The 16,298-nt window shown below is 37.3% G+C and overlaps 1 protein-coding gene across 1 annotated transcript in view; it reads left to right on the plus strand.

Annotated features, from left to right (window-relative positions):
- Ddr (discoidin domain-containing receptor 2) overlaps positions 1–16,298 on the plus strand; it is a 978,256-nt gene that overhangs the window by 170,809 nt on the left and 791,149 nt on the right. The window contains exon 2 of the mRNA XM_073967242.1: positions 6,485–6,512. The gene's annotated coding sequence lies outside the window, so the exon portion shown is untranslated. The remainder of the gene's footprint in view (positions 1–6,484; positions 6,513–16,298) is intronic.

A 16,298-nucleotide genomic window follows, 5' to 3' on the forward strand; every position in this document is an offset into this window, starting at 1 on the left:
ATTAGAACGATGGAATGGGTTTAAATGCTGATGAAATATCGGATCTTTCACGACTTCCTTTGCATTGGTTCAAATACTAATGAAAAGATCGGATCTTTCACGACTTCCTTTGCATTGGTTCAAATGTTAATGAAAATATCGGATCTTTCACGACTTCGTTCGAACCCATGCAAAACATGCCATGAAATTACGTCATCGCATGGGACCCCTTCCTTCAAATTTTGCTGGGGTATATATTCGTGATCAACATAAAAAATAAGTGAATATAACGATGTCCTTCTATCTGTTGAAATCAAGATACAGCTCGCGATATTTAACATAGAGCTTTTCAATTTGAAATAGAAGTTTTTATTTTTTCTCGTAGCATGGTTCGTGTTGAAAATTGGTTATATCAGTCCACATTTTGATATAGCACCGACTGACCATCCGATTTTCGAAATGTTCAAGGTTTTAACCGCATTATCCTACCGAAATGACAATACTTTGGAATTTAGTCTCCATTAGAGGCATAAAGCATTTTTTTCAAAGGATTATCAGCATAGGTGCACGTTTATATAGAACTTCCCTAGAACGGTACCGCCCGAGTGTCGATATTTTGGAGGTTTTAGTCTCATTGTCCCACCGAAATGGCTACAATTTGGTATTTAGTATTCAGTGTGGGTATAAAACATAGAATATTCGGTACAGGTCCAGGTTTCTAAATAGTCTTCATTGAACGGTACCTCTCGATCTTCGGTATTTTCAAGTTTATAGCCATATTACTTACTTACTTAGTTGGCCCATTACAGAACATTTGTTCCATAGACCGAACTAAGAAAAGATCTCCATTCCTCTCTGTTTTTCGCTTGACTTTTTGGAATACCGCGCCTTTCCATTTCTTCATCCACTTGTGTGCTCCATCGAAGCTTAGGCCGGCCGATTCTGCGTGCACCGCCATGTGGCATGTATTCATACGCCTTTTTAGCGGGTTCATCATCGCTCATTCTCATGATATGGCCTAGCCAACGCAATCGTTGCATCTCGATACGTTTAACTATATGCATGTCTTTGTATAGCTTATATAACTCGTGGTTCATACGACGTCGATATTCACCGTCAACGCAAATCGGCCCGTAGATCTTTCGAAGAATTTTCCTCTCAAACACACCAAGCACTGCCTTATCTGCTTGCGCAAGTACCCATGCTTCGGAGCCATACATTAGCACGGGTAGTATCAGCGTTTTGTATAGTGTTATTTTTGTTTGACGAGATGTGGCTTTGTTTTTAAATTGCTTACTTAAACCATAGTAGCATCTGTTGGCCAATACAATTCTTCTTCTTATTTCACAACTGATGTTGTTTGTTGTGTTTATGGCAGTGCCGAGGTAGACGAAGTCTTTAACTATCTCAAAATTGTAGGTACCAACTTCTACGGTTGGTCCGAGCTCTATGGACGCTTTGCGCGTCGACACCATCAATTTGGTCTTTTCGCCGTTTACCGCCAGACCCACTTTCGCAGATTCTGCTTCGACCTTCCTAAAGGTATCAGTTACTTCCTTTACTGATCGTCCCATGATGTCTATGTCATCAGCATAGGCAAGTAACATGTGGCTATTGGTGTAAATTGTGCCATTTCTTTTGACATTTGCATCTCGTATTACCTTTTCCAGCAAAATGTTGAATAGGTCACACGAAAGGCTGTCTCCTTGTCTGAAACCTCTTTTGGTACAAAATTCTTCGGAGAGGTTCTTTCCAATTTTAACTGAGGACCTAGTATCAGTTAGAGTCATGTTACAAAGCCGGATGAGCTTTGCGGGAATACCAAATTCAGACATTGCATGGAATACCTTTGATCGGAGGGGACTGTCGAATGCTGCTTTATAATCGACAAAAAGATGAAATGTGTCGATCTGCATCTCTTGGGTCTTCTCTAGGATTTGCCGCAGGGTAAATATCTGGTCAATGGTGGACTTGCCAGGTCTAAAGCCACATTGGTATGGTCCAATTATTTCGTTGACCATTGGCTTTATTCGTTCGCACAGTATCCCTGACACTATCTTATAGGCAATAGGGAGTAGACTTATGCCCCTATAGTTGGAGCATACAGTCTTATCTCCTTTTTTGTGGACGGGACATAGGATGCTCAGGTTCCAATCGTCGGGTACGCGTTCTTCCTGCCAGATGGTGCTAACTAGCTGATGCATACACCTTATCAGCGCGTCGCCTCCGGTTTTAAACAGCTCGGCTGGTAAGCCATCGGCTCCTGCTGCTTTATTATTCTTCAGCCGGTTGATTGCTGTTTTTACCTCATCTTGGCCGGGTGGTATACATTCTATATCATCTTCTGGGATTGGATCTGCGGTATCATCGTCTTCGCCACTATTGGATACCAGCAGATTGGAGAAATGTTCCTTCCATATCCTGAGCACGCTATCTGTATCTGTTACCAGATTACCTTGCTGGTCTCTACAGGAGGATGTGCCTGTACCAAAGCCATCTGTTTGATGTTTCACTCTTTGGTAGAATTTTCGGACTTCATTCTGGCTCCTGTACATCTCGATTTTTTTACACTCCCGCTTTTCCATTTCTCTCTTTTTCTTGCGGAAAAGACGTTTCTCTTCTCTCCTTTTCTCCCGATATCTCTCTCGTGCGCTACGCGTTGCTACTGATTGTAAAGTAGCTCTATATGCCGCATTTTTATCTTCGGTAGCAGCACGACACTCCTGGTCATACCATGAATTCCTTTGTGGAGGTCTCTGGAATCCAAGTATGGATTTTGCGGCTGTTTGCATGGAGTGGGCAATATTTTGCCATTGTGTTGTTATGTTATCGGGACAAGGAGTGCTCGCGTTAAGCAATTGGGCTAGTTGAGTGGAATATGCTGTGGCTATCTGTTGTGTTTGCAGCCTATCGATGTCCAACTTCCGCGTTGTGTCTGTTCGTGCTTTATTTGCAACGTTTAGACGGGTACGTACCTTTGCTGCAACAAGATAGTGGTCCGAATCAATGTTTGCGCCTCGGAACGATCGTACATCCAACACGCTGGATGAATGTCTTCCATCTATCACAACATGATCAATTTGATTACTTGTTCTTTGATCTGGGGACAGCCAGGTGCCCTTATGAATATCGAGATGATTAAATCTGGTACTGCTAACTACCATGTTTTTTGCAGCTGCAAAGTCTATCAGCCTCATACCATTGTCAGATGTTTCACTGTGGAGACTGAATTTCCCGACTGTTGGGCCAAAGATATTCACCTTTCCAATTTTGGCATTAAAATCGCCTAGAATGATTTTAATGTCATGTGCAGGGCAACGGTCATATGTTTCTTCTAAGCGCTCGTAAAATATATCTTTGGTCTGTTCGTCCTTTTCTTCAGTGGGAGCATGAGCGCAAATAAAGCTGATGTTGAAGAATTTAGCTTTTATTCGAATTGCAGCAAGTCTTTCATTCACTGGGGTGAAGCTGGATACCAGATGTTTTAGTCTCCGACTAACTACGAATCCGCAACCAAACTCATGCTTTACGTCATGGCAGCTATAATACAGTGCGTCACCTTTAGGTGTTGTTGTGACGCCTTTCCCAATCCATCGTATTTCCTGTATGGCAGTAATATCGGCCTTGTACTTTTCAAGTACGTCTGCCAATGCGAAGCCTGCACCTTCTCTATAAAGAGTGCGAACATTCCAGGTGCAGATTCGCAGATCATGGTCGTTAAAACGTTTGCGGGGTTCGTCAACTTTAGAGGGGTTTGTTTTTCTTTTCTTTCGTTTTTTCATAGTAGGCTGTTTTTTTCTAGGGGAGGGTTACTAACCCGACGCCCAAACCCAAATTTTTAACGTTCTTATGGGTGAACGCGCGGCACATGTTAGCTCACTATCTTTAACGGGTGTTAAAGGCAGTTCCCCAGGTGACACCACGGGGAGGTCAGTGTCCACTTGAGATGAAAGAGGGACCAAGATAAATCCTGGGCTTTGCCATGTTAAAACCGGTCAGGACCGTTCCTTGGTATCTTCCATCCCCTACGTCACCCTTATAGCCATATTATTCATACGAAATGGCTGTAATGGTACTTAGTCTCCCTTGGGGGTATAAACCAATTCTGCAGAGAATTATCGGCATATAGGACGGTACCTCCCGAGTTTCGATAATTTGGAGGTTTTAGTCTTATTATCCCACCGAAATGGCTATGGCAATTTGGTGTGTTGTCATCATCGTGGGTATAAAACATTTCCACATAGAATATTCGGTAGAAGTTTTTTATGTAGCCTTCATTGAACGATACCTTCCGATTTTCAATATTTTCAAGGTTTTAGCGGCATTATTCAACAGAAATGGCTGTATTTGGTATTTAGTCTTCCTTGGAGGTATCAAATATTTTAGCAAAGAATTATCGGTATAAATCCATGTTTTCATTCATAAAACGATACCTACCGATTTTTTGGGGATTTTGAATGTTTTAGCCACATTATTCAACCGGAATTGCTTAAACCTGATTTCAATATAATTTATGGTGGTGTGCATAAAAGTTGGGGCCGGTCGAACTGAACGTCGTTTTTACTTCTTGTTAACAGAGAGATGTTTCATTGAACACGTTATTATATTGCACTCCTAAAAAATGAAAACATCTGTGATTCATAAAAAATGACTTCAAAATGCTATTGGGTTTATCTAGACTTTACTGTATTAAAAAAACGTGGTCTTGATCGAATTATTCCAAGCACTGAAGTCAATGTTCATGCCATGATTGCTGTCTTACTTACTAAATTTGTAAATCTAATAAGTAAGAATAAAGCTTTCAAAAATTGGACGCAATCGTGGTATTCTGCTTCCAAAACACCCATTAATGACAGAGGCCACAATTGCAATTAGATTAATAATCTCTGATCTCGTACTACCTTAGGGCTACAAGACCGCTGAAGACCACAAAGCAAAATTCTTATCAGTTTCCGAGATAAAGCCCTGATTAGTGGAAAAAGGGTAGTTTTATCCCGGTTTAAACGAGGCTATTACATCCAGACCCGTTCTAACAACAAGAAACCCAACTAGGGTTTCTGTAGTCTTAATATGTAGTTTCAGAAAATGCCCATTTGAAGCTGTTTGCATTTTTAGTGTTGCACAGTGATATTCTTAAAAAAATATTTTCAAAAAAAGTCCGGAAAAATATTCTTAAAAAATTTAAAAAAAAAATATTTTTAAAAAAATTTAGAAAAAATATTCTTAAAAATCCACGTTTGAAAAATATTCTTAAAAAAACACAGAAAAATATTCTTAAAAATCAATGTTTGAATTTTTTTAAAAACCTGATAACTATTCTTAAAAAAATCCAGAAAAATATTCTTAAAAATCCACGTTCAAAAAAAAAAATATTCTAAAAAAATCCGTTAAATATTCGTGAAAAAATATTCTTACAAAATTCTGAAAAAATCCATTTTGAACAAAAAACATATTCGTAAAAATTACGGAAATATTTAATAATCCAAAAAAAGTTTCCGTGAAAAACCACGTTTTAAACAATCAGGAAAAATACTTCTTAAAGAATCCAAGTTTGAAAAAATGATTCTTAAACAAATCCTGAAAAATATCCTTAAAAACTACGTTTGAACAAATATTCTTAAAAAGAAATCTGAAAAAATATCCTTACAAAATCATCCTTTAGAAAAAGTATTCCTAAAAAAACCCAGAAAAATATTCTTAAAAATCCACGTTTAAAACAATATTTTTAAAAACGTCCGGAAAAATGTTCTTAAAAAATTTAGAAATAAATATTCTAAAAAATCCACGTTTGAAAAATATTCTTTGAAAAACACAGAAAAATATTCATAAAAAAACACGTTTGAAAAAAATACAAGTTTGAAAAAATTATCCTTAAATTATCCAGAAACATACTCTAAAAAGCACATTTAAAAAATATTCATAAAAATCTTTGTTTAAAAAATATTCTTAAAAATCCACTTTTATAAAATAACAAGCAACAATAAATAAGAATTTAACTGTCCCGGTTGATGTTTGAACCAGGGTCCTTTCTAACAGACAGGCAATGTTGCCGACGTCATTGGGTTCAAAGCCACTGCCAATTTATCAATCTGCCAAACTTGCAGACAGTACAATTTATGAAAGAAAAAAGCCTTTTGTTGTATAAGTTATGTATTGAGAGAAATTGAAAACATATTTTAAAAAATCCATAAAAATATTCGCCTGAAAAAAATTTTCTTTAAAAAATCCAAGTTCGGATAAACATTCTTAAAAAACGCGTTTGCAAAAATATTCGTAAAAAAATCTGCGTCTGCAAAATTTTTCTTCAAAAAATTCACGTTTGGATAAACTTTCTTATATTCTTCAATCCACGTTTGTTGAATATTATTAAAATTATTTTGATTTTACATTATTTTCTCTTATTTTTATTTTCCTAATAAATAAAATATTTATATACAAAAAATTTATATAAAAAATTCCTTTAAATATTACCTTAACTAAATATTGTTTTTTTTTCTCTTTCTAGGTAAAAATCATTTATATTAACAAAATATGTAAGTATTACTTTTATTTCCATCACTTGAAACTTACTTTCATCTCCTCTACGCTAAGCAGTGCTTAACTCGTAAATCTTACTCTTTTGAAATTTCTTATATTTGAATTTTAATAATGGCAAAATTCGAAGAAGTCATATCATCCAACTGTCTTAAATATTACAATGCATACAACCAATCTCTTTGTAAGGATGTTTCCAAACTCATATTATATTCTCTTGGACACAGCAGAACAAGAAATAATAATAATGCAACATTTGCAATTGAGACTACAGCTCTGTCACCATACTGCAAACTCATCTAAGTAAGATGTTTTTTCCTTGGAATTCACTTTTAGAACACACCAACACACTCAAGGCTATACAACTTTATTCTGCATATTATATGCTCTTGATTCTGTTTCCAGACATTACTGCAATATTCCATATTTCTTTGCACACAAACACACTCCACTTGGTGCCTGCCTCCTTGTAACGGCAACAAATCCTTAGACAGTGAAATGGTTATAAAATATTTAGAATTCCAACACTGCCTTGTATTTTCTTGTTAAAGAAAACTTTTTCATTTCTTGCAGTTGCATTTTCATCCTGCAGGCAATATTAAATTCAATTGCAGCAGGTGCTGAATTGAAATATTTTGTGTTTGATTGAAAATTTAAAAAGAAAATAAGATGTAAGCAGAACAGTTACTTTGTTTTTGTTTATTACACTGTGCAACAAAATGGAGCTCAAAGTCTGGGGGGTGGAAAATTCCTATTGGAGATGAAAGCCCTTGGTGAGTATATACAGAACCCCGAAGGACAGATTCGCCGTGAGTCGATCTTTCGCGATATGGCGTGATGAAGTTTTTGCTAGAGACCCTGTAAGCCATCAGGAATTAGCGTTATATCTTTGTCCACTGTTGCTTTAGCTTATTTTTGATATGACATGTGTTCAGTCAAATCGAATGAGGATTATTTTCGTAGAGCACTTCGACCTTCTAACTCGCTTCCTTCAATGTCCTTTTCGTCCTTTATTTTAAGAGCCGCTATTAAAGTACCACAAGATGACGTTTTTCAGCTTCGAAATGTTCTTCAAAAATGTCGACCAGAAAATTTTAGGTACGGCTCTCATTGACAACAAATCGATTATGTCGAGTTTTCGTGGTCGTTTTGTGCATTTACCCTGTTTTTGTTCAGAAAAATACTATATTTTGTTTTTTGTATATTCGTTACAGAACATACAAAAACACAAAACACAGTTTTTTTCTGAGCAAACAGGGGTAAATGTACAAAACGACCACGAAAACGCGACAACATCGATTTGTTGTCAATAAGAGCCGTACCTAAAATTTTCTGGCCGACATTTTTGCAGAACATTTCGAAGCTGAAAAACGTCATCTTGTGGTACTTTTATAGCGGCTCTTAAAATAAAGGACAAAAAGGACATTGAAGGAAGCGAGTTAGAAGGTCGAAGTGCTCTACGAAAATAATCCTCATTCGATTTGACTGAAGACATGTCATATCAAAAATAAGCTAAAGCAACAGTGGACAAAGATATAACGCTAATTCCTGATGGCTTACAGGGTCTCTAGCAAAAACTTCATCACGCCATATCGCGAAAGATCGACTCACGGCGAATCTGTCCTTCGGGGTTCTGTAAATACTCACCAAGGGCTTTCATCTCCAATAGGAATTTTCCACCCCCCAAAATTTCGGTTCACAGTGTTATTTATTATTATTTATTACCATTTATTATATTTACTGTTCTTTTTAAATGCAAAAAAATTCAATGCTGTGCCATGGCAAGATGGCGACCTCTCTTGGAGTGCCTGAAAAATACCAGGGCCACACGATCATCGCTTTTACCATGGCCATTTTTGGAACCCAACACAAAGTCCACAGGTAACTTATTGCCTCTCAAGTTGATCAAGTCTTCCAATCTGGGGAATTTGTGGGACCTGTCAACATGTCCTCCTTCTTCTTCTTTCTTGCCCTTATTGTCAACATTTCTGCCACTTCCTTCAACTTCATCATCCTCATCTTCTTCTTCTTCATCATAATCGTCATCATCTTCTCCATTTTCATTACTATCCTCCTCAGTCTTGTCGGTAGCATCACTTTTGTGTTCGGAATGTCTTTCCGTACCTTCGACAGTGTCTTGGGGTTTCTCCAGTAGATATTTGCCAATGGAGTAACCGTTATATGTTGATTTCAAATGAGGGCGAGTGCGTTTGAAAATTTTCACAGGTTGAGCGGAGGGTTTCTTGGCCGGTTCGGGTGTAGTTTCATCTTCCTCTTCTTCACTTTCAGGTTCTTGTTTTTCTTCCTCCTCTTCCACTTCTGCAGTGGGTGATTGGGCCTTAATCAGCTGTTGCTGTTGTTGGTGGAATTTGTTTTGTAGTGGAGTGTTAATTATTACAAAATAGGGATAACCTTGGGACTGTTGCTGCAACAGCGCTGGAGGAAGGGTATAATATTGGGCATTATTTCCTTGTTGTTCTGCAGATTGACCCAAAACGACAATTGGTTGTTGTTGGGGAACAACATTAGCTTGAGTTTCGGTGGGGACAATGTTCTCATTAGTTACAGGTTTTGGCTTATTATTATTTTGCTTATTCTTATTGGGTCTCCTCTTATTGCCATAATGCAGAGCCAAAGGATAAGTATAAATTGGATAGGCAGGATAACCTTGAATCGTCTCCTCTCCACCCTTTTGAATTTGCTGGGGAATGTAGATGTTTTCAATGTGAACATTGGGAGACTTCAAGCGTTGGCGTTTCGAATCACTACGTGCACCACTCAAGTATCTTGAACGGGGCTCCAAGGATTCTGAGGGATCTACGGCAAAAAACAAAAAAATATTTTATAAAGATATCTTTAATTACACATCCACGAGTTTTATTCCAAGGACACCTAACAATCTTTGAAAAAACACACATTTCGGTGTTTTTGTGGACAACTAAAAATCTTTGAGAAAAACACTCATTTCGATGTTTTTGTGGACACCTAAAAATCTTTGAAAAAGCACACCTTTCGGTGTTTTTGTGGACAACTAAAAATCTTTGAGAAAAACACTCATTTCGATGTTTTTGTGGCCACCTAAAAATCTTTTAAAAATCCACGCCTATTGGTGTCTTTGAGGCCACCTAAAAATCTTTTAAAAATCCACGCCTATTGGTGTCTTTGAGGCCACCTAAAAATCTTTTAAAAATCCACGCCTATTGGTGTCTTTGAGGCCACCTAAAAATCTTTTAAAAATCCACGCCTATTGGTGTCTTTGAGGCCACCTAAAAATCTTTTAAAAATCCACGCCTATTGGTGTCTTTGAGGCCACCTAAAAATCTTTTAAAAATCCACGCCTATTGGTGTCTTTGAGGCCACCTAAAAATCTTTTAAAAATCCACGCCTATTGGTGTCTTTGAGGCCACCTAAAAATCTTTTAAAAATCCACGCCTATTGGTGTCTTTGAGGCCACCTAAAAATCTTTTAAAAATCCACGCCTATTGGTGTCTTTGAGGCCACCTAAAAATCTTTTAAAAATCCACGCCTATTGGTGTCTTTGAGGCCACCTAAAAATCTTTTAAAAATCCACGCCTATTGGTGTCTTTGAGGCCACCTAAAAATCTTTTAAAAATCCACGCCTATTGGTGTCTTTGAGGCCACCTAAAAATCTTTTAAAAATCCACGCCTATTGGTGTCTTTGAGGCCACCTAAAAATCTTTTAAAAATCCACGCCTATTGGTGTCTTTGAGGCCACCTAAAAATCTTTTAAAAATCCACGCCTATTGGTGTCTTTGAGGCCACCTAAAAATCTTTTAAAAATCCAAGCCTATTGGTGTCTTTGAGGCCACCTAAAAATCTTTTAAAAATCCACGCCTATTGGTGTCTTTGAGGCCACCTAAAAATCTTTTAAAAATCCACGCCTATTGGTGTCTTTGAGGCCACCTAAAAATCTTTTAAAAATCCACGCCTATTGGTGTCTTTGAGGCCACCTAAAAATCTTTTAAAAATCCACGCCTATTGGTGTCTTTGAGGCCACCTAAAAATCTTTTAAAAATCCACGCCTATTGGTGTCTTTGAGGCCACCTAAAAATCTTTTAAAAATCCACGCCTATTGGTGTCTTTGAGGCCACCTAAAAATCTTTTAAAAATCCACGCCTATTGGTGTCTTTGAGGCCACCTAAAAATCTTTTAAAAATCCACGCCTATTGGTGTCTTTGAGGCCACCTAAAAATCTTTTAAAAATCCACGCCTATTGGTGTCTTTGAGGCCACCTAAAAATCTTTTAAAAATCCACGCCTATTGGTGTCTTTGAGGCCACCTAAAAATCTTTTAAAAATCCACGCCTATTGGTGTCTTTGAGGCCACCTAAAAATCTTTTAAAAATCCACGCCTATTGGTGTCTTTGAGGCCACCTAAAAATCTTTTAAAAATCCACGCCTATTGGTGTCTTTGAGGCCACCTAAAAATCTTTTAAAAATCCACGCCTATTGGTGTCTTTGAGGCCACCTAAAAATCTTTTAAAAATCCACGCCTATTGGTGTCTTTGAGGCCACCTAAAAATCTTTTAAAAATCCACGCCTATTGGTGTCTTTGAGGCCACCTAAAAATCTTTTAAAAATCCACGCCTATTGGTGTCTTTGAGGCCACCTAAAAATCTTTTAAAAATCCACGCCTATTGGTGTCTTTGAGGCCACCTAAAAATCTTTTAAAAATCCACGCCTATTGGTGTCTTTGAGGCCACCTAAAAATCTTTTAAAAATCCACGCCTATTGGTGTCTTTGAGGCCACCTAAAAATCTTTTAAAAATCCACGCCTATTGGTGTCTTTGAGGCCACCTAAAAATCTTTTAAAAATCCACGCCTATTGGTGTCTTTGAGGCCACCTAAAAATCTTTTAAAAATCCACGCCTATTGGTGTCTTTGAGGCCACCTAAAAATCTTTTAAAAATCCACGCCTATTGGTGTCTTTGAGGCCACCTAAAAATCTTTTAAAAATCCACGCCTATTGGTGTCTTTGAGGCCACCTAAAAATCTTTTAAAAATCCACGCCTATTGGTGTCTTTGAGGCCACCTAAAAATCTTTTAAAAATCCACGCCTATTGGTGTCTTTGAGGCCACCTAAAAATCTTTTAAAAATCCACGCCTATTGGTGTCTTTGAGGCCACCTAAAAATCTTTTAAAAATCCACGCCTATTGGTGTCTTTGAGGCCACCTAAAAATCTTTTAAAAATCCACGCCTATTGGTGTCTTTGAGGCCACCTAAAAATCTTTTAAAAATCCACGCCTATTGGTGTCTTTGAGGCCACCTAAAAATCTTTTAAAAATCCACGCCTATTGGTGTCTTTGAGGCCACCTAAAAATCTTTTAAAAATCCACGCCTATTGGTGTCTTTGAGGCCACCTAAAAATCTTTTAAAAATCCACGCCTATTGGTGTCTTTGAGGCCACCTAAAAATCTTTTAAAAATCCACGCCTATTGGTGTCTTTGAGGCCACCTAAAAATCTTTTAAAAATCCACGCCTATTGGTGTCTTTGAGGCCACCTAAAAATCTTTTAAAAATCCACGCCTATTGGTGTCTTTGAGGCCACCTAAAAATCTTTTAAAAATCCACGCCTATTGGTGTCTTTGAGGCCACCTAAAAATCTTTTAAAAATCCACGCCTATTGGTGTCTTTGAGGCCACCTAAAAATCTTTTAAAAATCCACGCCTATTGGTGTCTTTGAGGCCACCTAAAAATCTTTTAAAAATCCACGCCTATTGGTGTCTTTGAGGCCACCTAAAAATCTTTTAAAAATCCACGCCTATTGGTGTCTTTGAGGCCACCTAAAAATCTTTTAAAAATCCACGCCTATTGGTGTCTTTGAGGCCACCTAAAAATCTTTTAAAAATCCACGCCTATTGGTGTCTTTGAGGCCACCTAAAAATCTTTTAAAAATCCACGCCTATTGGTGTCTTTGAGGCCACCTAAAAATCTTTTAAAAATCCACGCCTATTGGTGTCTTTGAGGCCACCTAAAAATCTTTTAAAAATCCACGCCTATTGGTGTCTTTGAGGCCACCTAAAAATCTTTTAAAAATCCACGCCTATTGGTGTCTTTGAGGCCACCTAAAAATCTTTTAAAAATCCACGCCTATTGGTGTCTTTGAGGCCACCTAAAAATCTTTTAAAAATCCACGCCTATTGGTGTCTTTGAGGCCACCTAAAAATCTTTTAAAAATCCACGCCTATTGGTGTCTTTGAGGCCACCCAAAAATTCTTTAAAAATCCACGCCTATTGGTGTCTTTGAGGCCACCTAAAAATCTTTTAAAAATCCACGCCTATTGGTGTCTTCGACGCCACCTAAAAATCTTTTAAAAATCCACGCCTATTGGTGTCTTTGAGGCCACCTAAAAATCTTTTAAAAATCCACGCCTATTGGTGTCTTTGAGGCCAAATAAAAATCTTTTAAAAATCCACGCCTATTGGTGTCTTTGAGGCCAAATAAAAATCTTTTAAAAATCCACGCCTATTGGTGTCTTTGAGGCCACCTAAAAATCTTTTAAAAATCCACGCCTATTGGTGTCTTTGAGGCCACCTAAAAATCTTTTAAAAATCCACGCCTATTGGTGTCTTTGAGGCCACCTAAAAATCTTTTAAAAATCCACGCCTATTGGTGTCTTTGAGGCCACCTAAAAATCTTTTAAAAATCCACGCCTATTGGTGTCTTTGAGGCCACCTAAAAATCTTTTAAAAATCCACGCCTATTGGTGTCTTTGAGGCCACCTAAAAATCTTTTAAAAATCCACGCCTATTGGTGTCTTTGAGGCCACCTAAAAATCTTTTAAAAATCCACGCCTATTGGTGTCTTTGAGGCCACCTAAAAATCTTTTAAAAATCCACGCCTATTGGTGTCTTTGAGGCCACCTAAAAATCTTTTAAAAATCCACGCCTATTGGTGTCTTTGAGGCCACCTAAAAATCTTTTAAAAATCCACGCCTATTGGTGTCTTTGAGGCCACCTAAAAATCTTTTAAAAATCCACGCCTATTGGTGTCTTTGAGGCCACCTAAAAATCTTTTAAAAATCCACGCCTATTGGTGTCTTTGAGGCCACCCAAAAATTCTTTAAAAATCCACGCCTATTGGTGTCTTTGAGGCCACCTAAAAATCTTTTAAAAATCCACGCCTATTGGTGTCTTCGACGCCACCTAAAAATCTTTTAAAAATCCACGCCTATTGGTGTCTTTGAGGCCACCCAAAAATCTTTTAAAAATCCACGCCTATTGGTGTCTTTGAGGCCAAATAAAAATCTTTTAAAAATCCACGCCTATTGGTGTCTTTGAGGCCAAATAAAAATCTTTTAAAAATCCACGCCTATTGGTGTCTTTGAGGCCACCTAAAAATCTTTTAAAAATCCACGCCTATTGGTGTCTTTGAGGCCACCTAAAAATCTTTTAAAAATCCACGCCTATTGGTGTCTTTGAGGCCACCTAAAAATCTTTTAAAAATCCACGCCTATTGGTGTCTTTGAGGCCACCTAAAAATCTTTTAAAAATCCACGCCTATTGGTGTCTTTGAGGCCACCTAAAAATCTTTTGAAAATCCACGCCTATTGGTGTCTTTGAGGCCACCTTAAAATCTTTTAAAAATCCACGCCTATTGGTGTCTTTGAGGCCACCTTAAAATCTTTTAAAAATCCACGCCTATTGGTGTCTTTGAGGCCAAATAAAAACCTTTTAAAAATCCACGCCTATTGGTGTCTTTGAGGCCACCTAAAAATATTTTAAAAATCCGCGCCTATTGGTGTCTTTGAGGCCAAACAAAAATCTTTTAAAATTCCACGCCTATTGGTGTCTTTGAGATCACCTAAAAATATTTTAAAAATCCGCGCCTATTGGTGTCTTTGAGGCCACCTAAAAATATTTTAAAAATCCGCGCCTATTGGTGTCTTTGAGGCCAAACAAAAATCTTTTAAAAATCCGCGCCTATTGGTGTCTTTGAGGCCACCTAAAAATATTTTAAAAATCCGCGCCTATTGGTGTCTTTGAGGCCAAACAAAAATCTTTTAAAAATCCGCGCCTATTGGTGTCTTTGAGGCCAAATAAAAACCTTTTAAAAATCCACGCCTATTGGTGTCTTTGAGGCCACCTAAAAATATTTTAAAAATCCGCGCCTATTGGTGTCTTTGAGGCCAAACAAAAATCTTTTAAAAATCCACGCCTATTGGTGTCTTTGAGGCCAAATAAAAACCTTTTAAAAATCCACGCCTATTGGTGTCTTTGAGGCCACCTAAAAATATTTTAAAAATCCGCGCCTATTGGTGTCTTTGAGGCCAAACAAAAATCTTTTAAAAATCCGCGCCTATTGGTGTCTTTGAGGCCACCTAAAAATATTTAAAAAATCCGCGCCTATTGGTGTCTTTGAGGCCACCTAAAAATCTTTTAAAATTCCACGCCTATTGGTGTCTTTGAGGCCACCTAAAAATCTTTTAAAAATCCACGCCTATTGGCGTCTTTGAGGCCACCTAAAAATCTTTTAAAAATCCACGTCCATTGGTATCTTTGAGGCCACCTAAAAATCTTTTAAAAATCCACGCCTATTGGTGTCTTTGAGGCCACCTAAAAATCTTTTAAAAATCCACGCCTATTGGCGTCTTTGAGGCCACCTAAAAATCTTTTAAAAATCCACGTCCATTGGTATCTTTGAGGCCACCTAAAAATCTTTTAAAAATCCACGCCTATTGGTGTCTTTGAGGCCAGCTAAAAATCTTTTAAAAATCCACGCCTATTGGTGTCTTTGAGGCCACTTAAAAATCTTTTAAAAATCCACGCCTATTGGTGTCTTTGAGGCCACTTAAAAATCTTTTAAAAATAAACGCCTATTGGTGTCTTTGAGGCCAAATAAAAATGTTTTAAAAATCCACGCCTATTGGTGTCTTTGAGGCCAAATAAAAATCTTTTAAAAATCCTCGCTTATTGGTGTCTTTGAGGCTAAATAAAAATCTTTTAAAAATCTACGCATATTGGTGTCTTTGAGGCCAAATAAAAATCTTTTAAAAATCCTCGCTTATTGGTGTCTTTGAGGCAAAATAAAAATCTTTTAAAAATCCTCGCTTATTGGTGTCTTTGAGGCCACCTAAAAATCTTTTAAAAATCCTCGCTTATTGGTGTCTTTGAGGCCACCTAAAAATCTTTTAAAAATCCACGCCTATTGGTGTCTTTGAGGCCACTTAAAAATCTTTTAAAAATCCACGCCTATTGGTGTCTTTGAGGCCACTTAAAAATCTTTTAAAAATAAACGCCTATTGGTGTCTTTGAGGCCAAATAAAAATGTTTTAAAAATCCACGCCTATTGGTGTCTTTGAGGCCAAATAAAAATCTTTTAAAAATCCTCGCTTATTGGTGTCTTTGAGGCTAAATAAAAATCTTTTAAAAATCTACGCATATTGGTGTCTTTGAGGCCAAATAAAAATCTTTTAAAAATCCTCGCTTATTGGTGTCTTTGAGGCTAAATAAAAATCTTTTAAAAATCTACGCATATTGGTGTCTTTGAGGCAAAATAAAAATCTTTTAAAAATCCTCGCTTATTGGTGTCTTTGAGGCCACCTAAAAATCTTTTAAAAATCCGCGCTTATTGGTGTCTTTGAGGCCACCTAAAAATCTTTTAAAAATCCACGCCTATTGGTGTCTTTGAGGCCAGCTAAAAATCTTTTAAAAATCCACGCCTATTGGTGTCTTTGAGGCCACTTAAAAATCTTTTAAAAATCCACGCCTATTGGTGTCTTTGAGGCCACTTAAAAATCTTTTAAAAATAAACGCCTATTGGT

This window comes from Musca autumnalis, unplaced genomic scaffold, assembly GCF_047663935.1.
Source record: "Musca autumnalis isolate F117 unplaced genomic scaffold, ASM4766393v1 scaffold_2, whole genome shotgun sequence".
NCBI lineage: Eukaryota > Metazoa > Arthropoda > Insecta > Diptera > Muscidae > Musca > Musca autumnalis.